Source organism: Aptenodytes forsteri, unplaced genomic scaffold, assembly GCF_000699145.1.
Source record: "Aptenodytes forsteri isolate BGI_AS27 unplaced genomic scaffold, ASM69914v1 Scaffold41, whole genome shotgun sequence".
NCBI lineage: Eukaryota > Metazoa > Chordata > Aves > Sphenisciformes > Spheniscidae > Aptenodytes > Aptenodytes forsteri.
The window spans coordinates 419,272-431,685 of NW_008796211.1; positions in this window are offsets into that span (position 1 = coordinate 419,272).

Sequence of the window (12,414 nt, forward strand, 5' to 3'; positions counted from 1 at the left end):
ATCTAGCAGCTCCTGCTGCAGGTAGTGCTTATTCTGCCTTCAGTTTGAAGAACTAGTTGGATCTTATCTCCCTGAAACAGATAACGGGAGAGTTTTTTCTTGTTCAGAAGAAGAAAAAAACTAAAAGGATTAATGGCAATTAGCTGGAAGAAGGAGGTCAGTATAACATGTCACCTAAATTGTGAGCCAGCTTTGCCAACTGATCTGTGTTGACATTTTGGTTTTATTTAAAAGAACTGGAAACTCCGATCCTTCTGCCAGAGCTTAACCAGCACGCATGAAAACAGAGAAATATTTTTGCCTTCTAACTATGTGCACTGGGAGACACCACGAACTTGTGCATTATTTGTATTTTCTTGACATCGTGGCCTTTGCTGGTCATGATCACCTCCAGCAATTCTGTGCTTTATATGCCCTGGATGTAAGTGCAAGTGCAGGCTGTGAATACTCTGTGATTGGAAATAACAAGACAACTCCTCAGATGCTTTAAAATAAAAGGTAGGGGAGATTTAACCTGAATGTTACTGATAGAGATTAGAACAAAGGAATTCTTTCCCAAGTGTCTGATTTCAATACCTTTAGAATAGTCTAATTTTTGACCTTTTCCTTCCAGAAAAGACTGTCAGAGAGGCAGAAAATAAAAAAAAAAGGTCCCCTGAGCTATGTAGTCCTCTCCCATCACCCAGGGACAATTCCCTTGTCCTCTTGTATGATTTTCTAATGTTTAGTCCAGATAATTAAATACCATGATGGCCACCTGGGTGGACAGCAGGGCCTGAATAAGTAAAAGTATCGGTGGCTCTCTCTTAGACATAGCCATAGTACTGCGTTAAGCAAACCTGGTTCCTGCACAAGAGACTTTCTTGCTTGGGAGCACAACAGGCACGAGCAAAATGCCCCTGTGTCTGGCCATAATGTGGCACAACAGCTATTCTTCAGGGAGTGACCATTTTTTTCTTAATGAGGCAGTGCTGCCAGACAGTTGCATATCCTGTGGAAGATGTTATGGAGACAATTTTTAATGAAGTCTTAGACATACTTTGCATATTTTTACCCAGCAGCCTAGCCACACTTCAAAGTTTCAATGTTTTGATTGATCTCACTGATCCTGTTTGGAAAATCTTCAGTAGCTGGGTGGGGGTAGATCCCACAAAAACTCAGTAAACTTCTGGATTAAATAAGCCTCTAATGTATGTGAACAAACTCTTTTTTGTGGTGTTAATTCTGTTTCCATTCTATTTGTACACTTTCATGACCATGATTTTCTCCTTGTCAAACCACTCATTAACTATAGCCCACAGCGGTTAATTTCTCAACTCTCCCTCCCATGGTTTCACTGTATTTGTTTAGCTGACTGGATTTTGATGGAAGCAGGGCTATGTCCTGGATATTTTAAGTGTTCTTATTGTATTAGAGAGACTGACATGTTGCTGGCATTTATATTGCATCCTTAAACCTCACCAAAGTTTCTGTCTCTTGGGAAGTGGTCAGTTTGCCTTGGGATGATTACATGTGTTTATTTAAGTTAAAATAGAGGGTGATGAAAATTGCCAAACCAAAACTGAAAAAAACTGTAAGGTGACTTAAGAAATGTCTTCACCCCTCAAGAACATACACACGTTGAGCTGCTGATGAGCTAGGGTGCCTTGAGGACACCAAGAAAGGACAACTGGATTACCATTTTAAGTTGGTTATTGATCCCACCCTTTCCATTGCTCTTCAGGCATCTCTGACACCTTCTCCAGCCCTACTGCATTAATTTTGTGTGAAACCTACCACTGACCAGAACTGTAATCCTTCAGAGTTATTACACAAAACAAGTCTTAATCCACTTAATTTCTCCTGCACTACCTCCTGCTACCGCTGCGTGAAGCCTTGTGGCTCCTGTCCTCACAGCATTCCGCAGACTTTCCTCTGGTTCATTTCACGCACAAATTGGAAGCCGTACATTCATAAATAGTCCATGTTTGCAGGAATGTAAAATCCCCCTTTTTACCAAAGATGGTTGCTGCAGTTCCCTGCAAACACCAAGCCTTTATTGGTGAGTTCATCCAAGTGCACTGGAATTCATGGAAAGTCACTGACTCTGGATAGGGAGGAAGAGTCATTTTTTTATGAACCTTCAGTTGTGTGTTTCTATCAGAAGATAACATGGAACAGAAGAGGAATCATTGACATAGCAGTGGAGAGTAAGAAAGAGAAAAATATGCCCATTAAACACCCTTACTCATAGGGACAGGGCTTTTCCAGCAAAGTCCTAGCACATAGAGGGCATAAGAAATAAATAGTTTCCAAATCATCTTCCACTCATGAGAAAATGCTCTCTCCATAATGACAAAATATGTGATGGTTGGGGCCATCAGACCCTGCCTGAGTGATGCCAAGCATTTGGGTCAATTCCCTCATGGGAACTGACGACCAGCTTAATATCAGAGACAGAAAGAAAAAGAGATTTGGTGAAGGTTTCAGGTTTACTTGGGACTTGGAAAACCTGCTAGTCATTTTTTATTAAACTAATACATCCCACAAAATATTCCAGGTCTGAGAAATTCACAGGGTATTTTACCAACAAGAAAAGTGGTCAAAACATAGGCGCCAGCTTGAGCAGGTGCTTAGACACGTATGGTATTGTAGCTACTGAGTGAGAAAGAGCACTAACAGAATTTTAATCCAGATTTTAGAGGAACACAGGCCTTACTCTGTCTAACACTGTAATGCACACTTAATTTCGGAGCCTATGCTTCACTGAAAGTCCTCTACGATAAGTACTGGCAAATTATGGGGATGTAAATATGTGTGTAAGGAGGAGCTAGAGGAGGAGCTGGCAGTAGTGCCCCTACCAATATGCATTTTGAATGGTGAGCCTATTCAAAGAGTAAACCTGTGCATCAGCTTAGACTTAGGCTAGCTTCTGTATTAAATTCTTATAGACTTGCTCCCAGAAGCATCAGGAGTTTAATAAATGACAAAGGCATTCATAAGCTGAGGCTCCCTGGGTGCTACCAAGGAAAACATACGGAAATTATGACAGTGACCTATAAATAAAATATAACCCTGTCTGAAGATGTGCGAAGACTTACTTGGAACTGTGTTTAACAGAGCATGGAAACAGGCTCAGCTTTTATATCTGGAACAGCTGGGACAAAGTTTTGGGAAGTTTTGCCTCCAGGAAATTCGTGGCTTTCTTCAGGAAAAATAACATAGGATTCGGTTGCAGGATTAGTGTTTGTGGTCGGGAATACACCCTCGGAGCCTCACCCTTGATACAAACCTGGCAAGCATGACACAGGGCCTGGTGGAAACCCAAGCCCTTCTGAAATGTCGGGCAGGCAGGATACCTCAGGGCTTCTCAAATGGCTTTGGAAACCTACATCTTGGTGACCGAATCAAGCCCTAAGCGTAACACTGCTCAGGATGAAGAGAGTGTTGTAAATGTGAAACTTTCTTTTCATCTTTCTGCTGGCCTATCATGGTGAAATTTTTCCCTAAAGAGTCTAAGGTCAGGTTACAAACTAAATCCTAAGAGGTTCAGGAAAGGAGTGGAAAATTTTCATTAAACAAAACAAGTTGGTTTAGGGCAATATCTGTTTGAGCATGTGGATTTTTTTTTTTTTGACCTTGTGTAACCTCATTTGTCTTTACTCACGCTTCCTTGAATTTTACCCACAAAATCCTCCTGCAAGGTGTTGATGGCAGTGATGGGGCTGTGCTCAGATATCAAGGGGCTCATTTTCACTGTGGTGCTCTTGCTAAACAGTATTTCTCTGTTTAAAACAAAGAAAATTTTATTTAGGGAAAGGACCGCAACATCAGTCAGGGGAGAACGCAACACTCCATCAGTCATAGGTGCTTCCCCACAACCAGGCACTCAACCTTCACATCAGGTTCTCCATCCATTGGTGTCAATATCTGGTGCAGAAGTGTCCCTTGGACAGCTCACTTCTCTGGTCGTTGTCTCCCCCTGCTCATGATTTGTCGTCTCTGGCCACTGATGTCCCTGAGGCCAGGAAAGCTCTCAGGCAAGTCCAGCACCGGCCCTGCGGGGACCTCATTTCCATCAGATCTGCTATCCCCAGCACATCCAGACCTGCTGTACCACCAACTGAGATGCAGCGCTGCACTTTGATCCCACCTCTCACGCTCCTTTGCCACTATGCCAGTGCTCGGCCTTCCAGCTCCTAAGCAACTGCTGCTCTGCAGGTATCAGACAGGGGAGTCATGTTTCCATGCCCTACACCTGGATCTGGAAAATCTATTTTTAAAAAGGTAATTAAAATGCGATGGTGATGGCTAGAGACACCTGGCTACTCATACTCTGCCTTCCCACCTTGTCCAGCCCGGAGCTTGAGACTCTTGCCTTCAAGCTGGACTAAGTGATTTTAATTCTGTAGTTAAGCTCTGCAGGAGGTTCAGTGCAGCATAGCACCCCCATAGCACCTATACCCCAAGGATGTTATTCCTCATGAAATACGAGGAAAGTGTCCTCACAGAGCTTACTCAGGACGTTACCTGATGGTACGTGACAGAAAATGACTGAGAGTTATGTCTCAAAAACCCTCTCTGCTCTGGCAGACTATGGCCTAGGATGTGCACTTTTCCATTTTCTTTATTTCTTCCATTCATCCATGATTATTAGTTGAATTTCTTTGCTTTGCCTAACTTCTCATTGCCCTTTATCTTAATGTCTTTCAAAAATGTATGTTGCAGTTGTTTTTTACTGCCGTTAGCAATTGCAGTAACAGCACTGTCATCATACTAAAAATGATGCAAACACTTGAGGCTGGAGCTATTCCTGTAAAACTCTCTGCCTGTCACCATGACTATTTCAGCTCCTTTCCTGGCACGGATGGGAGGGATGCTAGTCAAATCAGCTGCCAATGATTTAAACACCGTGGCATTGATACCCATTCAGAATAAGTTTAAATGCCAGCAATTTGGGGCAACTGATTCCTTTCTTCTGCCATCTCAGAGTCTGTTCCTACTTAGCAAGAATGACAGAATCTATCCTAAAGCATTGAGAAAGAAGTTTGTTAAAAGGGGTCTTAGGAAGATCCATTTCCCTGGTGAATTATTGCCCTTTCATTCACTGAATAATTAGAAAGAAAAACACTCTGCTGAAAATATTTTAAAATCTGAACAAATTTTTTCTCCTTTCACCCATTGATTTCAAGCTTCGTCCTTCTATAAATATATAGCACTATTAATAGCGTGTCCTAACCAGAGCTCTAACTTAATCCCATCTATGAAAAAAGCAACCCAATTTTCTTGATGTCATAATAGCAAATAAAAATTACATTTTTCTTGTCATACAGGGCCTGATTTTCACTTTTATATATAATACTTATCAGAAGGTGATATTATGTCATGCTAATGTAGCCCCAGGAGCCATGGTGACATACTCTTTAAGACAAAAAATTTCCTACTTCTCTCTAGCTTTGTGGAGGAAATGATTCTAGTTAGTTTATTTTTGGTTAGTGTACCACAGCAACTAGCTGTAACATCTCCATAACAACTAAGTCAGGCTGGACAGAAAGGTGGAATTAGGTCCTGAGCCTCTTCCCTTTGTCCAGTGCTACAGGAAAGGTGTCATCCCTGCAGTGTTTGTCTCCTCCCACCACTGCTCCTGACCACGGGGGCTGAAAGCCCACCCAATGTCCCTTGAAGAATTTCCCATGGATCCCTGGCTGTGTCCCGTAACTCCTCATGGCATTTCAGTCCTGATGGACTTACAGGATTTTGCGTATTTCCTCAGTGCTTCCACACAGCCAACGGCTCAGCTGAGACACCAGCTACTGCATACCAGAAAATCTAGATACGTGCATTTCGCATAGCTAGATCGGGTCTGTGGTGCATGTGCAGAGTCCAGCCCTTCCACGGATGTCAAATCTATAAGGGACATGCAATAAATCTGCCCCAGACTTCCTGGATGCACTGCAAATGTGCATCCCAGCTCTGCAGACCAGGTGGTGTAAGTCTAGAGCTTCTGAGAAGCATTAGCCCCATGATGTATGCTTTAAACAGTGTGTATGTACATTTTTTTTTGCCTGGATCCTACCTTTAGACAAAAGGAGTAACTTCTCAGAGTTATTCATGTCCTACAGCTTTGATTCAAGACACCCGATAACATTATTTCCTAGTTCCAGCTGCATCACACTTGTTACTTTTCATACAGCAATAGAAGTAGAAAATAAAAAAAAGCAGAAATAATCCATTATTCCAGCACCCATGCCTTGTATCATGTGGAAGAAGACGTAGACAAAGCAAAACCTAGATTTCTGTGCTCAGTGAAATAGTCTGCCAACAGTTACAGTGTGCTTCCTCCATACCTTGACACCCAGAGCTCTCGTTTTGATCCTGGGTGCAGAATTAGACTGTTCCTGGACAACGACAGTCTCCTTCAATAACTGATTTTCTAGGCATGTCTACAGTAGAAATGCAGGGTCTGTCTAACCTTCAGTAAAGTGACTGCCGGTGTCAGACTGGAAATTAGTTTAAGGAAAACAGGGTATAAAATTTCCCAAAGGAAGTGTGAAAACAGCCATTTTAGAAGTACCAATGCGGGAGGAATTTTGCTAGCCTTGGCTTGGAGCTGGCCTCCAAGGAAAGAACAGTTAAAAATAGTTGTCTGGAGCCTGGGAGGAAGCTGGTGGCTCATAGCATGCCCAGTACTGAGTAGTGGGGGGTACATCCTCCCAGAGCTGTAGGCAAAGCTGGTGGATGAGAAACCTCTTCGTCTTTGCATTTATTTGATTTTTTTGGTTTGGGTGGATTTGTAAGAAAAGCTTATGGTCTGAGGCTTCTCTTTATAAAGTAGGAACAAAAGCTTTTATCACACCTCTCAAAGACAAGCAGAGTGTCCAAGTGAACCTGATCCACTGCTTAACACCAGCTCATGGTGGCTCTGTGATTTGATTTATGGGGCAAGAAGGTATAATGTCAAGGACTAGGAGTTCTAAGTATCTAAGTCACTGAAAGCTGCAATCGTCACCTCTGTTTCTGGGTTGTTTAAATTTTGCTTATAACCCTAACGTGAAGGCAGCTGTATTCCCAGGCTCTGTTGCCAGCCAGAATTAATCGTGTCTTGCCTGTGCCTCCCACCTTTTGTCCATCTCCATCCCCACCTCCAAGGCGTTGTATGTTTTACTTGCATCCTTGCTTCAAGGTGGATTTTTTTGTGGTGGAAGTCGAGGTGAATCTGGCTCATGGAGCAAAGCCTGTGCCTGAAGTGTTGAATATGGTTTCTTCATGTACATGAATAGGGAGAAAAATGCAGTCATTCTCACCCTGATTTCCTTTCCCTTTTCATTTTGCAATGTATTTTGCTCTTTTTTGGCTCTTGCACTGCCAAAAAAATAGTTGCGTGTGTGGACCAGATAATGCGAATCTTTGTGAAATTTTGCCCTGTCAACCGAAGAAGGAATAACTTCCATTACAGAAAAGCACTGAATTTAGTTTTATTTTGAGAGTAGTAGAAAACCACAGGACTTGTGGTAGTACAATTTTTATAAAAATACATAACTCAACATTCAGATTATTAACATAAAAAATGAGAAAGGCTGTTAATAGGTCAAGACAACTTAAAAGAAACAAACTATTTGGGACCAATAGCACATAATGACGTAGGTAGCCTATTACAAAGAAGTTTGCAAAATAAATGACACAGATTATGTTTAGATCATGTGGCAAATAAACTGAGAGATTTTGAAATGTACAGCATATGCTAACAATATTTTTAGGCAAAACAATGCTCATATGTAGCATAAGTAACAAAATAATATCTGGTCAACAGAAAAATTGTTAACAAAATTGAAGACAACTTAATTAGCAAACTTTCAGTGCATCACCAGTTGTTTGTAGGGACAAAAATCCATGATTGGGATGAATCATGTCAACTGTTTGATGACAGATGGTTTGGATTTTGAAGTGCAGCTGACATCTTAAGTATCTGGAAAACCATGCGTGAACTCCCTCCATCTCTTCATTGGCTGTAAACAAGTGGCCTGTTACACCTTTCTGCCACTCAGGACTACCCTTTGATTTCTCTGTTCAGGGATATTGGGGGGTGGGTACACGGAGGAGCTGTCTTCTGCAAATAAAGAAAAAAAAATAAAAATAAAAAAAATGCTTGCTTAGTCCTTAGAGTTAGGCAAGTAATACTGTTCCCATTTTACAGATGGAAAAGGAGGCATAAATATGCTAAACAAATAACTCAAGGTCAAATAGTTGAACGAGAAGTGTGTTATGTAAGCAACCACTAAGTTACTGGTAGTCAGAGGGAGAGGAATTGTATTCTATTAATAATAGAGAGACATCAGGAATACCCGTGGAAAAAGAGCTAACATGGAAAAGAAGAAATTACATAAGAAGTAACTCAAAGTGTGTCCATTAGTAATCAACATTGTAAAATTACTCTTCGAATGTCATATGTAGTCAATTGTTGGTTGTAAAAATTAACTTTTCTTACATTCTGAGAAGGAATTAAGTAGAAACCATTTTGAAGTAAGATGTTTAGTGTTCTTTTAGACCTTCATGTTCTCTGAATTTAAGTTTATAAAAATGTAAACTAGTGATCAGACTACGTGGAGATGAAGCTTTTTGTCTCATCTGTTGTGGAGGGGGTTCCTTGACTGAAATTTAAGACTCGCTTTTTTTCTGCTGAGGTAAATGATGACAGGATATGATTCATCCCCTTCTCACTAGGGACTAATACCATCTGCTAAGTTTGATTTCAGAAAGATTTTGTGGTTTTTCTTTCTGGAAGTCTCATTATGCCTGAAAGCATGGCTTTTATTTTCATGGAAGAAATAATGCAATGCCAATTTTCTCTCTTCTCTAAAAATATTACCAGTTCCATAAAATCTATGAGGTTAGTGTTGAAATAAAACATTACTAGACTCTATAAATTAATGTTAAGATACATTTAATTAACCTGGGAGTTCTAACCCAGATGAGAAAGTTTTCTCAAAGACTGGCAGCCAGAAAAGGGAAACATCTTTGCTAAGAGTGCCCAAGTTGTTGTTACAGTCTTGGACCACCACAGCTGTTCTCTGGCTGCCTAAGCATCTCTTGATGTGCTTCTGATTGACTTTCTCCAGATGATGGGGGCTGCAGACTGGTTTCATGCCCAGGGCAGGAGATGGAGTCTAGGGGGAGCCATGGCTCCATCCTTGGTGACTACATGTGCAGGGACAACTCTAGCAAAAAAAAGGGGTCTAATAATTCAGTTTTTCCCCCTTAGAAAAGGCAAGCAAAGAAGAAATTCTGGCACCTGAGCACTTCATGCTCTGCTCAGTTCCTGGCTATCATGGCCACATGCCACCTCTTAGGGGGGAGCCGTGGCTCCATCCTTGGTGACTACATGTGCGGGGACAACTCTAGCAAAAAAAGGGGTCTAATAATTCAGTTTTCCCCCCTTAGAAAAGGCAAGCAAAGAAGAAATTCTGGCACCTGAGCACTTCATGCTCTGCTCAGTTCCTGGCTATCATGGCCACATGCCACCTCTTAGAGCAAACTACACAATTATAATTATTGTATGATTATTGTGATGATCACACATTTCTTATTCTGCACACAATTGTTTGTACGACATACAGAGCGCACAATACTGTGGTCTTTGTTGTGTATAACTGTTATTATATATATCATATTAGCAGAGTGGATGAATAGTTTGTAATAGGTATGTTTTTCATGGATTTTTTAATCTTCCTTTCAAGCTGCCAAAAACTGGATCATAATTTTCACAGATGTATTTGCTGTTTGAAATTATTAAACCAATAATTTCTGTGAATTATCCTTAGCTTGTAGCTCATTTGTGAGCTGTTTTTTTTGCAATTCTGATATTGAGAAGTTGTGCTATTTTGCCTGAACTGAGGGGTCACACCAGCATTTTCTCTCCTAGACTGAGTGAACACCTCCCTGTGAATCGATTTTCTGTTGTAAATTTAATTCTAATTGATTATCTGAAAAAAGTAAGGGGTTTTTGTCAATATTCTTGCCAAAAAAACTTAATTCCTGGATTTTTCTGAGAACAGCTAGAAATTTGCTCACAGGAAGCTCAAACAAAAAGAATAAAAATTCAATCAAATGCATTTATTTGTAAATGTGAACAAATACTCACTGAGTATTCTAAAGAATTTCCTTTACTCTGATGGTGATTACCATTCCCTGTCCCCTAGTCTGTAATCTGAGAAGGATTACTGGATTTTTTTAGAATTTTCTTTTTGACCAACTGGCGCATTAATACTAGAAATGTTATTTACTCACTCTATAAGGTTTAAGATTTTACTATACTAATGATAAAATATTGTGATAGATGGCAGTTCATCTCAGTTAATTGCATGAACAGCAAAAAGGCTTCTTCCTAACGGATATTCACAGCTTGTATAAATACAGATCTTTTCCTTCTCAATATATGTCGTAAGCCACTTTTAGTCTAAAGGATCCCTCTGTCTTCAATCCCAGTCCTTGGTAAGCTGCCAGACACAATAGGGCATTAATTAACATGTGCCAGTGATTCATCAACATGCACAGTGGTAGAGAGCAATTGCAGGCTTTTTTTTTTGGCCATTTTTTTCCTTTCTCTTTTGCATTTCTGTATGATTCATGAAAGATCTACTCCAGTATGTAAATCAGCTCTTGCTAAACGCCCAGTAATACAGTTCCCTTTATTTTCCAGGGCTGTTGTCGAATTTTTCACACATCCAGGAAAGACATTTACTCTGTCTCTTTTTCATGTTCAGAATCCATTTGCAGGCTGCAGACGGTAAAAATAACATATTTGTTTACTTGCCATACAGACTGCTCTGTAAATAAATCATCTGATAAATTACAAAAAAAGGAACAGAATGAGATTCATTCTCCTTAATGTTATACCAGTGGGAACGGTGGAATTACTCTCCCCGTTAGCCCAGGGTGACAGTAAGCTGGTCTGCTAACTTATGCGAGTGTAGGGAGAAATACTGTAAGTCATTCGGTACCTAGCTTTTACCACCCAGCAGTGAGTAGTCAAATAAATCAGAGATGTAAATTAAATTTCAATTAGTCTTCAGGTAGAGCAAATTCCCTTTATCTCCAAGGAAACCAAACTCTCCTCCCATTTCCTTGGTGGTGGTTGTTGTTGTTGTTGTTGTCGTTGTTGTTGTTACTACTGATATTACTTTAAAAAAAAAAAAAATCCTAATTCTAAACACTCTCCTTTTATTATTTGCTTATGACCTCAACACCAAGGGAGTGTAGAGATCTCCAATTAGGTTACTGGTATTTTTTTGCTGGTATAATTTATAGAAATATGGAAGCAGAAAACAGAGGGGAGTTTTGTTATGCTTTTATATCATAAATATCTGATAAATAAGATGATCTACCTGACAGCCTGGATATTGCAAGAACTTCCTTTTTTCTTTCTTTTTCTTCTCAATCACTCCATCTCTTTCACTTAGATCCTTTTCAACTCATGTCAAACAACCCTTTCTCTCTCTGACCATACTAAGTCCACTGTCTTTGAAAATATTCTGGGCAGAATCGCAGGTTTTACTTTTGTTGTGTGCTTCTGGCTATCAATAACTTCAACTTATTTCTTGGGATTCCCCATTAAAACGTGTTTCAGAAATGAGCCCGTTTTACCTTAGAATGAGTAAGGCTCAAAACCAGAGCATCCCACTTGTTTCCATAGTAAGAGGCCAATTTGGCTTACAGGCAAGACCAAGACAGATGGATTTTAACAGGGCTGAACTCACAAGAGTATAAGAAAAGAGCGCAATGGAATTTTTAAAAAAAAAATTCTCCCACCTTTTCCATATTTAATAGCTGTTACAGAAAACTAAATATTATGTCAATATGCATATCTTAGTCTCATCCTTATATGAAATGTGTATGCCAACGTAAGTTTGAAACCTATTGAGGTTTCAATAGCCTCAATCTATTGAGGCTCGTAATATTCAAATCAAGACTTTTTTACAGTGTTGTCCCACTGAAAATGATGTTTCTTCTGCAAACATTGGGACAGTCAACAATTAAATTGCTGTAGCACTTCTGCAAGGAACAAGAAAAAAACATCTGTAGCATTCTGTCCTGGTTTCAGCTGGGATACAGTTAATCTTCTTCCTAGTAGCTGGCATAGTGCTGTCTTTTGGATTTAGGATGAGAACAATGTTGATAACACACCGATGTTTTCGTTACTGCTGAGCAGTGCTTACACAGAGTCAAGGCCTTTTCTGCTCCTCACCCCACCCCACCAGAGAGCAGGCTGGGGGTCCACAAGAAGTTGGGAGGGGACACAGCCGGGGCAGCTGACCCCAACTGACCAAAAGGATATCCCACATCATATGATGTCATGCTCAGCATATAATCTAGAGGAAAAACTGGCCGGGGGTCCGCTGCTCAGGAGCTGGCTGGGCATCGGTCAGTGGGTGGTGAGCA